Source organism: Schistocerca cancellata, chromosome 11 (genome assembly GCF_023864275.1).
Source record: "Schistocerca cancellata isolate TAMUIC-IGC-003103 chromosome 11, iqSchCanc2.1, whole genome shotgun sequence".
Taxonomy (NCBI): domain Eukaryota; kingdom Metazoa; phylum Arthropoda; class Insecta; order Orthoptera; family Acrididae; genus Schistocerca; species Schistocerca cancellata.
Window position 1 is genome coordinate 10946922 of NC_064636.1, and position 13509 is coordinate 10960430.

At 40.3% G+C, this 13509-nt stretch overlaps 1 protein-coding gene across 1 annotated transcript in view; it reads left to right on the plus strand.

Moving 5' to 3' along the window:
* The first annotated feature begins 1123 nt into the window (after positions 1-1123).
* The window catches only part of LOC126108945 (abnormal cell migration protein 10), a 532402-nt gene continuing 520016 nt past the window's right edge, over positions 1124-13509 (plus strand). The window contains exon 1 of the mRNA XM_049914327.1: positions 1124-1367. The gene's annotated coding sequence lies outside the window, so the exon portion shown is untranslated. The remainder of the gene's footprint in view (positions 1368-13509) is intronic.

The window sequence follows — 13509 nt, forward strand, 5'->3', positions numbered from 1 at the left end:
AAATGGTACTTGAAAAACCGCTTTAAATATTATTTCAAAAAATCTGTTTCTAGAATATGTACGATTTCATATGTAAGATAAATTTCAATGTAATACAGTATACAAAATGGAGATGTAGTCACATAAACCACAAAATATTTTGTTAAAAGTGAGTGAAAAACTTCTGAAACCATATGGAAATGACATATAACATAAATGGTGTAATCAAAATTGTAATTTAATGTAGTGTAAGTGTAGATTTTTGATGTAGTTAATTCGATGTATGGCAGCTATTAAAATATATACAATTTTCTGTGATAAAAACTTGACTTGATTCCTACATCCATACTCTGTAAACCACAATGAGATGCGTGGCAGAGGGTACGTCCCATTGTACCAGTTATTAGTGTTTCTTTGTTCCATTCACGTACGGAGCGCGGTAAGAATGATTGTTTTAATGCCTTTGTGCGTGCAGTAATTATTGTAATTTTATTCTCACGGTCGCTACGTGAGCTATACGTAGGGGAATGTAGTATGTTCCTAGTCATACAATGCTCTCTTGTCTACGGAGCCAATAAAGATTGCGTTAAATTTCGAATAACTACACTTATTTTTCTGTACGTTACATCTGCTTCAATTTATCACCTTTATTTGGCTATAAAATGTACGCCCACAGCCTGTTTCATTATTTAAAGTACAATCGCGAAACTTTTTCACCTTTCGCGACAAAATGGAGATCATAATCTGAAGCAAATGTAATCAAAATAGAATTTTATGTAGCCCTTGGGAGTGAGGGCGTTATATTAAAAGCGGAAAATAAAGTAGTTTCACTAAGGTCGGTGTATTACTAGTAAACATATTCCTAACCTACAAGTTAAGAGTCGGGACTGTTTGACTACATGTCTTTCAAAAATGTATGTAACATGTTATTTGTTAAGGAATGGAGGGATAAATGTTGACTTCTTCGGCCTGTTTAGATGTAGTCCAACAATACAGCAATTTAGATTAACAGTTACGAGTAATGTGACAGCTGTCAAACAAATGCAACTAAACTTTACTTATTCATTTGTCTCTCGCCGAAGCGGCGCTGCCGGCGCTCGCACGGTGTGGCATCTCTTGCTGTCCAAAGTGCGTAGAACTACGGAGACGGCGAGTGTTCTCGGAAGGCACGGATTGCGTGGGCGCCATAGCAGTGGCAGGCAGCTTATTAGTTTGGGAGAAGAGTGTGTGCGCCGCAGGGCGATGTGAAGTGCGCGAGATCAGATCGCGTCGCGAGTGAGTGAGTGCCGGCGGTTTGTTCGCGATCCTCGCCCGAAACTCCGAAATCAGCGGGCGGCTGCTTGTCGACCAGTCACGCCCACGTCTTTGCCTTTCATCTTTTTACCCTGGTGAGTACTCTGCGGCCTGGCCGAGCTGCCCCTCTGGCTGACAGTGACTGTGCTGGCCCCGATTTCGTCTTGACAGTAACAGATTTTCGTGCTCGTGATGATGTAATACGCCGGGTAGTCGTGGTGGCTTCTTCTCGGGGAATGCGGGATGATTCAGTCAGCTATGCGGGCTAGTCACACGGGGGACAAAGTGCAAGGCACGGCAGAGCAGCCATAAGCTGCAGTATCGATGTGCTCGCGAAACTGCATTGCGTTCTTCCTCAATTTTTTCCTGTCTCTCCCGACCCATCATTTACTAGCACTGATTTCCTCGCAGCCAATGCTGTGTGTATGTGTGTGACCTAATCACCTAAACTACCTCAGCAAGCCGGTGGCGTGTGCGCGACTTTTAATATTTTTAATGCGCGCCGTTACAACACCGGGCGTGAGTAACGTAAATTAAATGCTTGCTTCGCATAGGTGACCTGTTTCTGACTAATGCGTAGGCGTCTCAATGGATGTGGGAGACGCGCGAACTGTAGTGTGAATGAGTCGCTATCGGAGGAGTGAGCAGCGACGTAAACCGGCTGATTGTTCTCGCAGGAAAAAATTACGTAAAAGCTGTGTTATTAATCTAGACTTGCTGCTCTCCAGCAGTTCAGTCGGTGAGTACCTGGTTATCGTTACGCAGGTTAATACATCCCTATTCTTTACCCAACACCTCCTCTAACCTATTTTTTTCAGGATCAGCCTCGCGACTTCCCTCTTTTAGATTCTGTCGAAATTGGCCACAAAGTTAAAATAGATTTGCAAAATGATTAAACACAGCGTTATAAACGCGAGGAATTATTGCGTGTCTTCGTCCACTATTGTTTCTACGTTTTGGAGCAGGCTCTCTCGTGTCAGGAATTGCGCCGTGGTGGGGCTACGCATGAAGCCCTAACAAGCTCGTAATGTATCGCTTCCCTGTTATTTTTTTTATGATTTACGTCACGCGCTTGGCTTCTTTTATGGCCGCGCGAGGCTGTCCGTGCGTAGCAGCGGCGAAGGCAGGCAGCAAATGAATAGGAATGGCCCGTTCAGCGATACGCCGCCCCTGCCTTCTTTGGAAATGTGGCTGGCGGCGATTTTATTCAATCGATAAGGCGGGCAGGGCGGGCTGTGCGCGCTCACGGTCATTACCAGCGGCCGAGCCCTTGCCCTTTTGCCAGCTCTGGAATTTTCTGCGCACGATTCGGGAAATGGGGTGGCTTCAGCTTGCAGGCCGACGGCGCATAACGTAATAGAATATGGCGAAGCAACCAATTCTGGAGTGACCCAGACAGAGGATGTGCGCAGGCGAAATCTATAACGTCATATATCTTCTGTCTGACACAAGAAGCAGAATTATACTTTTTATGGATGACACCAGTACTTTAATCAACGCAACCATATATAGCATACAACAACAAAATAAGTCGTAAACAATCTTCTTGAAAGTATCATTGACAGTTTTTCTGCGAATGGCCTCGCCATCAATTTCAGAAAGGCACAAGATTTTATTTTTATTTGTTGATTCGTCCTTAGACCATTCTGTACGCAAGTGTCGGGCATGTCAACCACATTACAGGTATAAACAAAAAGTACGATAGAATTAAGCGAGGATAGTGCGGGAAGTAGGCCCATTGCCTAATCAAAGGGATCATCTCAACATTGACCTTAGCAGCCTGGGAAAACCCAAGTCAGGATGGCCCCATGGGGAATAAATCCCGCTCCTAACGAATGCAAGTCCTGTGCGTTATGACTGGAATAGCCAACTCGCCCAGCTTGTGATTGGAAGGGAAATAACAGACACCGACTGGAACATGCACAAGAAGTAATTCAGCGATGTAATTAGAACATGAAACTTTGATTTAAAACACTTCTGAAAAATAAAAACAGGTGAACACATTACGTAACGCTGCTGAAAAGTGTAATACATGAAAAACCTGGCACCAAAATGTCCAACACCATCTAGCACTTTCTCTGAGGAGATGAAACTGCATTGCGTCTGAAACAGAGGAAGTAGAAAACAAAACAGTAGAAACACTCGTTTGCAAAGACACACACAGCATAAATGGTACATCAGCTGACACAGGCAAAAGAATTCAACAATAAGTGAGGGCACAGGGTAATATTTCACTTACATTCAAGAAACACTACTCAACAAGAAATGATTTTAACTCTGCTCTAAAAGCCCTTTCCTTTCCAATGTCTTAATGTAAGTTGGCAGTGCATTGCAAAGAACGACCCCATGGTGGCTAACATGTCTTTGATAAGTTATTCTTTCGTTTTCTATATGGAGTGACCCACAGTTGCGAGTATTAAAGCTGTGGTAATCGTGGTTGGTTTGAAGGTCACGAAGTCTAGCAGTTAACACACATTTATACATGTACAAGGATGATTCAGTAAGCAAACACTACCCTTTTAAATAGAGGAGCAGTGAGCTTTAGTAGACCTGTATGACAACATTCGAACACCCATTTTCTTTAGTGTAAAAATTTCACTTAATGTGCTATTAATTTAACAACTGAAAACTGTTTCGTAAGTTATGGTACTGGAAGCAACCCACATAAGCCACTGTGGCACCCTCTGAAGAGAAAACTTTAGAAATAACAGAGTAAAACATACAGAAATATCACCGTAGATTTCTAAAAGTTTTGATCATCATACCCTTTCTAATTTATTTCTGCCTAGTACCACTTGGAGATCTTGGTTTTGATTCATCTTTCCAAATAGAATATAATTTGTTTCCTTCACATTAAGGGTCAACCTGTTGGCATTGGGTAATGAATGTAAGGACTTCGAAGGCTTAATCAGTTGTTGTAGGCACAGATTCCTTAACATCAGTCGATATTACGCTGTCATATGCAGACAGCATGATCTTAGATGCAGCTTGTGTTCGTCATATATATATATAACTGAGGAACAGAAGGGGCGAACGCACTACCCTATGGTAGACCTACTTCAGATTTTATGATTAGAATGAGTTGATGTGAGTTCCACAAGCTGCGAGCTGTTAGGTAACTATAATTGATTTGAAACCACTTGTTTTCAACGTCTTTTATGCCTGTTGCTCCAACTTATCGAAAAGAATTTCATGACTAACAGTATCAAAAACTTAAGAAAGATTTAAATTATCTCCTTCAACATTACCGTTTTTTCTAACAGTTTGATTTTTATAATCCTCCATCACTGTTTCTGTAGATCTACCTGTGCATAAGCCATGTTGATTATTGTTCAGAAGACTGGTTGTTGATTATTGTTCTGAAGACAGTGGTCGTGTAAGCCCTTGGCAATTTGTTATTAATCCCTGTGAATAATGAGAGGAGTGAAATATGTCTATAATTTTCAACTTTATGCCTGTTACTACCCTTCAATAAAGATATCATTTTCGAGATTTTTAGTCTTTGGAGGAACACTCCATCAGTGAATGATAAATTAACAATGTGAGCCAACATATTGTTCTGAATGTGTAGCGGTACTACGCTAATGATAAGTGTAACACATGGTTAGGATGTAATAAGTGGGATGGAAACATAAAAATTTTCACGTGTTCATACTGTTGAGAATTTAAACTGGAAAACAGTACATTTCGAAATTCCAAAAACAACTTTGTACTTAGGATCACCACACACCTTTTGGAGGAGCAAATCACTGAGTTGACATCCTTTGCATATTTCCGTTCAGTAATGCCATATGGAATCATTTTCTGGCGTGACTCATCTTTAAGAAAGATCTTCAGTGTTCCAAAACGTACTATAGGAATAATATATGGTGCTAACCCTTAGTCATCTTAGACATCTGTAGATATTAATACAGTGTCCGACATAGTTATTTATAATCTTTATTATTAGTGACTAGTTTCGAACATTTTCTTTCATTCTCAAACCAATATCTGCATCGGAAGGTAAAGTTTTATTAGCACAACATGAAATACAAAGTTTTCAAACATTTTGTATGCACAGATTGCAATACCGCAATAAATGTTTTATGGCATACCTGCAGTTCTAAAGTTTCGCCGTAATAGTTTTTTCTACATCAGATAAATCCAAAAAATCGTATTTAATCGTCTTAGATTGTCTTGGCACGTTCAAAATTCGACAGGCATCTGTAGTTGTTTACACAAAAAAATTTGACAAGAGATTCAGTTTATTGTGTTGACATGTCCTCTTCCCACAGATCATAATGTTACAACCAAGGAGATAAAACACCATAGAGTTAACACCACGATCAGATTGAAGCAGATAGAACAAAACTCCATGTTTTTGGAAGAGAAAACAAAGGTGCGGAAGGAAATTACAAAACCTAGCACAAAATAATTAATTCACATAACGGTACACACGTGAAAGTTTGTGCTGGTGTATAACACAAATTTGCAAAAATCACTAACTGATAATATTTTTAAAAAGTGCGTACATGAAATGAGATATATTAGTAATCTTACTGCTTTTGTGTGTGCAGTTACACACTGGGCAAACTTAAGGCACGATTTCGAAAAGAAATTCGGCAACTGCATATTTTCAAAGTTGGCACACGTACTGCCTCGCTTTTAAAACAAGCACACGATAACGAGTGATTACAGTGAGCAAGGCATAACCGCTTTCGATTGGCGTTCGTCTGAAATCGGTCACCTGAAATCCCACGTTCGTTAATTTTCAGAGGATTCACTGTATTTCATTGTTTCCGTATTAGGTAACTTGCTTGTTATGACAGTATACTGTTTCAGTCCTTTGGTTTTAGTTATGTCATGTTCCGTAGAAAATTTTCCCGATTATTTTATCGATTATGATGTGGAATAAGTCAGATTACAAGATATATACACACACATATGAATAGTGCTAATATTAATATTACTGAAATTTTTAGTTCTACACATGCAACTACATTTAGAGGTACAAATTTTTTTTTTTTTTACCATTTCTGAAACAAAAACTCGTCCATGGAGTAGTAGTAGTTATCCAAAAGAAATGATTTTAAGCTGGATTTAAAACTTTATCTGCTACCTGCCAGACACTTTGTTGTCGGGCAAATGATCAAAGATTTTTGTTGCCGAATAATGCACTCCTTTTTGAGCAGCTGACAGCTCCAATAAGGGATAGGAAAGGTCATTTTTCCCTCTAGTGTTGTACGTATGAACATCACTGTTCTTCGCGAATTGAGATGGATTATTTGTAACGAATTTCATTAGTGAATATATGTACTCTGATGGTGTAGTTAAAATACCTAACTGCTTGAAAATGTGCCTGCATGACGTACGTTAGGAGGCTGATCTGTTTATTACCAAGGCTAGCGATTATACGAAGAACGAAAGAAGCCGAACTTAGTTGTTTGAGTAGCTCAGTAATACGCTTCTTCCAGTTCAAGTTGTCATCAATGTGAACACCCAAACATTTGGAGAAATCTACCCTGTTAACTGAGCTCTGTTCATATGCTATATCAATTGTCAGTATGACTCTGTTCGGTGTACAGAACTGGATATATTGAGGTTTTTTTTTTTTTTTTTTCAAAATTAAGGGAGAGTCCATTTTCTGATAACCACTTAATAATTCTTTGAAAGACATCCTTAGCAATATCTTAAGCTGCTTTTTCTAGAATGGGATTTATTATAACACTCGTGTCATCTGCAAAAAGTACTAGTTCCGCTTGCTGAACGTTAAGTGAGAGGTCATTCACATGAATAAGGAACAGCAGAGGACCTAAAATTGAACCCTGTGGGACTCCCTTTGTGATAACTCTCCATTCGCTAGAATTTACCACCCTCCCAACATTATTTGTGCTATTCAACACAACTTTTGCTTTTTGTTCATTAAGTATGATTCAAACCAGCTGTGTGTATAGCGTTCAATTCCATAAAACCTGAGTTTTTCTAAGAGTGTGACACGATGCACACAGTCAAATGCCTTGGAGAGGTCACAAAATATACCAAGTGGCGATAATTTATTTAGGGCTTGTATTGTTTGATGGGTAAATGTGTAGATAGCATTCTCAGTCGAGTAACGCTTCCGGAACCCGAACTGTGACATGCCGAGTAAATTATTTTCACTTAAATGTGAGACTACTCTTGAATACATAACTTTTTCGAATATTTTAGAAAATGAAGTCAGCTATGAGATTGGTCTATAATTATTTAAGTCACTCTTGTCCCATTTTGTATGAAGAGGTGTATTTCAATCTGTCTGGAAAAATTCCGTGTGTCAGCGAAGCATTACATATATTGCTAAGGACTCCACTCATTAAATTAGAACAACACTTCAAAATTCTGTTAGAGACTCCATCAATACCACATGAGTTCTGGTTTTTCAGTATATTTATAATTCCCTTAATTTCAGTGGGGGGTGTTGGTGCTATTTCTAAAGGCCTAAAGTCCTGGGAACGACATTTTTAACTTTTTTTGCTTCAACTGAACCCTTTAACACAATTTTTGCTGCTACATTCAGAAAGTGATTGTTAAAAATACTTGCAGCTTGTGAACTATCACTCACATCATCACCATGTAGCTTTATTGCTATAGTATGCTGTGTACTGTCAGGCTGCCCCGTCTCCTGTTTGACGATATTCCATATAGTTTTTATCTTATTATCCGCATTATTAATTTCTGTCGGAGCACACAAGCTTCTCGACTTCTTAATGACTTTCCTTAAAATATTACAGTATCTTTTGTAGTAAGCAAGTAACGTCAGATCCTGGCATATTCTGGCCTGTCTGTATATTTCGCTCTTCCTCTTACACGGTATCTTAATTCCCTTAGTAATCCATGGCTTGCTTGACTTTGTAATGGCTTTTTTGGATAACGTTTCAGGAAAGCAACTCTCGAATATTGAGATAAATTTATGATGGAATAAATTGAATTTGGCATCAGCATCATTTTCTTTGTATACCTCTTCTAGGCTGCACTTAAAGCTCTGTATGCTGTTCGCATTACTAAGTCTCCCTGCCTTGTATGAACGTGCCTGAATCCTGTAAGGTGCTATGTGTGTTGTTTCCATTAGCTGTGCATCGTGATCAGATAGCCCATCGACGAGTGGGTACACATTAATTGTTTCTGCCTGAGCACTGTCAATCAAAATGTTATCGATAAGTGATCCATTATACTGCTGCACACGAGGTAGAAAATTTACAACGGACACTAGATTGAAACAACCAAACAAAGATTTTAGCTCATTTTTCCTATCGGTATCTTTTAAGAAATCTTCATTAAATCACCACAAACCATTAACTGCTTCTTTTTGTCTGACAGGTAGCTTAATAATGCCTCAAGATTGTTACAGTTACTGTAGAAGTACATTGCAGTAGCAATTCACGAGGACATGCCTCAAGAATCTGATCTACACAAAAACTATGTGTTTCAATATTTTTGACTTTGTGTCCAGTTTTTATATAAGTAGCAACTCCTTTTTCCACGTTGACTCTACACGAATAAGATGCTAATCTGTAATCCCTTAAATTTAACTTCTCCATCCCTGCGGTTACATGGTGTTCAGAGAGACCCAAAACATCTATACCTTCAGAATTTACCCCATTTTCTAGGCATACAGGAAGCTCATCTATCTTGTTTTTCAGTCCTCTAATGTTCTGACGAAACACCCAAATTTTATTTCTTTGGATACTGCTACAAACTGTTCTGTTCTAATCTCTTTCAATACTCTGTCTGCAGCCGGACTCTAATCTAAAAAATGTGTCCCTCTGACTCCAGTAGTCACAGGTATTTTGTTTTGTGGGCATGTGGCCCCCCTTACATTTTCTGCAAGACGATCAACTAATCTGTCCTTCCCCCTCCTAAGGCGCATTGAAGATTTATCACAAACACGTCACCCTAGGTGCGATCTGTCATAATAAAATGTTAGTTACGGGCACAGCAACTGTAAAAGCCCTTCTAAGACAAATGATGATGCTTTTCGAAACTAGACAATCGCTGCAGTCAGCCTGACTCGCGCTTCTCTCTGGGACTTTCTTATTCACGTAACAGAATTACATTACTCAACGTTCGGTGTTATCTGCATATAAAAGGGTGCGCTAACAGGAATGAGGGCTTCCATTTCGTGACTTTCTCGGATTAAAAAACGGAGAGACGACGCTGTTGCGAGTGAAATAGCCAGCTGTGACGTTTATATTCTTTCTTCTAACAAATATTTGACTTTTTTCCAGAATGTTTCGTGATTTCAAAGCGTGTGATTAGGCAGGAATCTAATTTAATTACTGCGAGTGAAGTGAGCAACAATGACATACAAAGGAGTCTAGGAAAGTTTTGCAATACGGCTTCATTTATTTAATTTTTTCGAAGTAATTTCCGCCGCTTTGAATACACCACCCCATCCTCCGATACCAATCCTTACACCAGTTCTCCCAAGTTAACTGTTGTTGTGCCAAGCACTCAGCAGGTCCTCTTCACTTGAAAACTGCACTGCTTCCAGCTTCATTGTCACGTACGAAAACAGTGGAGAGTCACAAAGTGCACGGTCTATCCCAAATTTGAGCCACTTGGCTTGTAGCACGCCAGGTGGAATAGTTTTGTCATGGCTGCCTCGCAGTATTTTAAAGGAATACGTGGACGGAGGTGGTACAGACTGCGCGTAACGTCTCTCATTTAAACCGACTTCTCGACCAAACACTAGCAGCAGCATCCAGAGGGACTGAGAATATGTTATCTGCCTGCTAGCATCCATTTGCAGACGGCTTCAAAGAAGAACGCAACAAAAAAGTCGAGGCCATCTTGTTCTTCCACGGACAATGTTTGTTCCAAAGCTGTGGTATTTTAATAACTTACATTACAGGAACATGTAGACGAGAATAGGTTTTCACACATTGCGTCTTCTTTTGCAATTTGTTAACATTCTTTAAAAACTTTTCTCTGTAACACCCCATTGAATGAATGCCTCAACTAGGAATGCTTACAAAACTGGAGTTATTGTGTAGCGTGTTCCAAGTGCGAATGGTGTGCTTACTCTTTGTTATTGTTAGCAAAAACTTTATACGAACTGATTGCGCAATGCAACTCCCAATACCATTAAAGAAATACAGTCACTGCAAAATACACACGGCCCCCTTACGCGCTGAATCCTCTGGGCCTGTTCAAAACTGGAAACTTTGGTCTCTGTGCACATTAAAAAAAAAAAAAAAATTGCCTCGACAGCAGCAACAGTGGATCGATATATATTCTGGTCTCTCATGAAGTAGAAGAAAATACGAGGGTAAGTCAATTTTTATCCGCAATTTAGCTATTTTTGTTTATTTTGGTAGTACTGTCGTTTTACGTTTCTGACGCATGCTTTACTTCTTTTTATATCTTTGCAGTTTTAAAGCGGCTAGGTTAGTTTCGTTGTCGCTGGCGTGCTGTTAATCGTGGCTGCTCCGCTGTCTATTTACACCAAAGAAGAGCGACGTTCAGTGATCCGTTTCTTGTGGTCGGAAGGCATATCAGGGGCCGAAATTCATCGAAGACTTCCGGTACAGTACGGGAACAGTGATTTGCACAACGGAGTGTCTACGAATGGATTGAAAAATTCCGAAATGGTCGCAAAAGTGTTACGAACGATGAACGAACCGGACGACCGTTTACCGCCACAAATGAAGGAACCATTCACATGAAATAATTCTCTTAGACGATTAACTGTGGACCAAGTGGCACATGGCCTGCACATTAGTCACGGTTCTGCCTACGAAATCATCCAGACGGACTTGGGTTTCATAAAGTTTGTCCAGGATGGGTCCCGAAACAACTCACACAGTTGCATAAACAAACGCGCTCGGACATCTCAAAAAAACGTTTGGATCGCTACGGTAACGAAGGGGACAACTTCTCAGACGGGGTCATTACGGGTGACGAAACATGGATCCACCATTACGAGCCGGACAGTAAACGGTATGCAATAGAAACATCCAAATTCGCTGTGCAAGTAGTAGTTCAAGACCCAAGCGTCCTCAGGAAAACTGATGCTCACGGTTTTTTTGGAACGTACGAGGTCCAGTACTGGAACATGGGGAAAGGGACACAACAATAAACAGTGTACTCCGAATTGGAGAAAATGAAGAAGATGTGTATATATATGCATACGCTGACGACATAGCCGTAGGTTCAACAGATATACAGAAGCTGCAGAGAATCATTGAGAAAATAGACAGATCGTGCAGTGAACACAAACTACACATAAACATAGCAAAGACAGAAATGGCAATTTTCAGAAAAGGAGGCAAAACACCCAAGAATGCGGAAATCAGTATCAGAGGACAAAAAATAAAAATCTCATCAGACTTTAAATACCTAGGAGTGACATTGCAACCAACAGCCAAATGCTTCACAAAACATACAACAGAACGCGCAGCCCAAGCAATAATAGCAGTACAGGACATCAAAAACATCCGCCTACTCAGTCTAGAAACGGCCATGAAATTATTCAACGCAAAAATCTTGCCAATCCTGGCCTATGGGATGGAGGTTATATGGGACCACCTGACAGAAAAAAATCTAAAAACACTAGAAAAGGTAAAATCGACCTATCTAAAAAGAGCAATATGTCTCTCAAAGACAACAAGATCTAGACTAGTGTACCTGCTAGCGAGAGAGACATTCCTAATTGAAGACATCAGACTTCGATATATGATGCCACACACCAGGGCTTCCAGAAAGCAACTGAAGATCATGGAGGACAAACGAGAAAAAATATGGCCGGAGTTTTATGGCACCGAAGCAATGACGAACCACTCATGGACAGCACCAAACTTCGAACAGCGACATGTCGTAACTAGACTTTCTACTCACGGCTTTCATCATCTAATCTGCAAAAACAAAACTTACCACGACCCAACCGCAACATGTGTATGTGAACTGTGTAACGAAGCCTGTGAACGATATCACATAGAACTGTGCAGTAAAAGAGTGAAATCGATAAATGAATATGCAAAAATGTAAAATGTAAATGTAAAATGTTAAGCAAAGTAACTGTATATGGCTATTTGGCTGCAATTTTATTAAATAAATAATAAACAGTGTACGCTGAAGTGAGATGCTTACTGCCAGGCTAAAGCCTGCAATTCGAAGCAAACGCCGAGGACTGCTGTCAGAAGGTGTCGTGTTGTTGCACGACAATGCCCGTCCGCATACTGCTGCCCACACTGCTGAAACGCTCCAGAAACCCAAATCTGAAGTACTGGATCATCCTCCGTATATTCCCGATCTTGCCCCTTTTCTCTCTTGTTTGGTCCACACTAACAAGCATTAAGGGGCCGTCGATGTGCCTCGGACGAAACAGTGAAAGAAGTTCGCAGCTCAACCGAGAACCTTCTTTTATGAGGCCACCAGGAGGCTTGTGCAACGATGGACCAAGTGCGTTGCCGGCCGGAATGGCCGAACGGTTCTAGGCGCTACGTTCTGGAACCGCGCGACCGCTAAGGTCGCAGGTTCGAATCCTGCCTCGGGCATGGATGTGTGTGATGTCCTTAGGTTAGTTAGGTTCAAGTAGTTCTAAGTTCTAGGGGACTGATGACCTCAGAAGTTAAGTCCCATAGTGCTCAGAGCCATTTTGAACCAAGTGCGTTGAAACGAACGGAGACTATGTCGAAAAGTGATGTTCTTGTAAGTTTCCTATTTGATTACAATAAAATTTTATAACTACTTTGCGGATAGTTGACTTACCCTCGTACTTAACATCTTTACCTTGCTTGCGAGAAGACTTCTGCCTGCACATCTACGTTTCCAATAATACATGCACTCTTAATTCCTACATTATAATCTAAGACTTGGTGGCTTTACAGAGCACGCCACAAAAACCGCCTACTTCATCCTCTTTCTCTCACAGACAGCGCACTCTTACTGCAACACTACAATCTCAGACCAGAAGCAGTATCTTTGGCTCGGCAATCGTGCAAAGTCAGTGTAACATTACGAGTCAAGATAGCTGTAACGGAAATTGAATAGCGTAAAGTTATCATTAAAAACGCACGCCGCGCGATTTGTGACGATTTGGTTGGTCATAAAAGTAGTAACATGCTTTTGAATACAATTAAAATATAACGGCGATACCTGTTTAGTGTTATTGGAAATAATATGTAGTAAATTAATGAGTGAGGTAGCCGATCCTATAAGAAGAGGTGAAATTGGGCATATTAAGGTGTTTTGCTTTATGTCGACTAAGCCGATGATACGGCG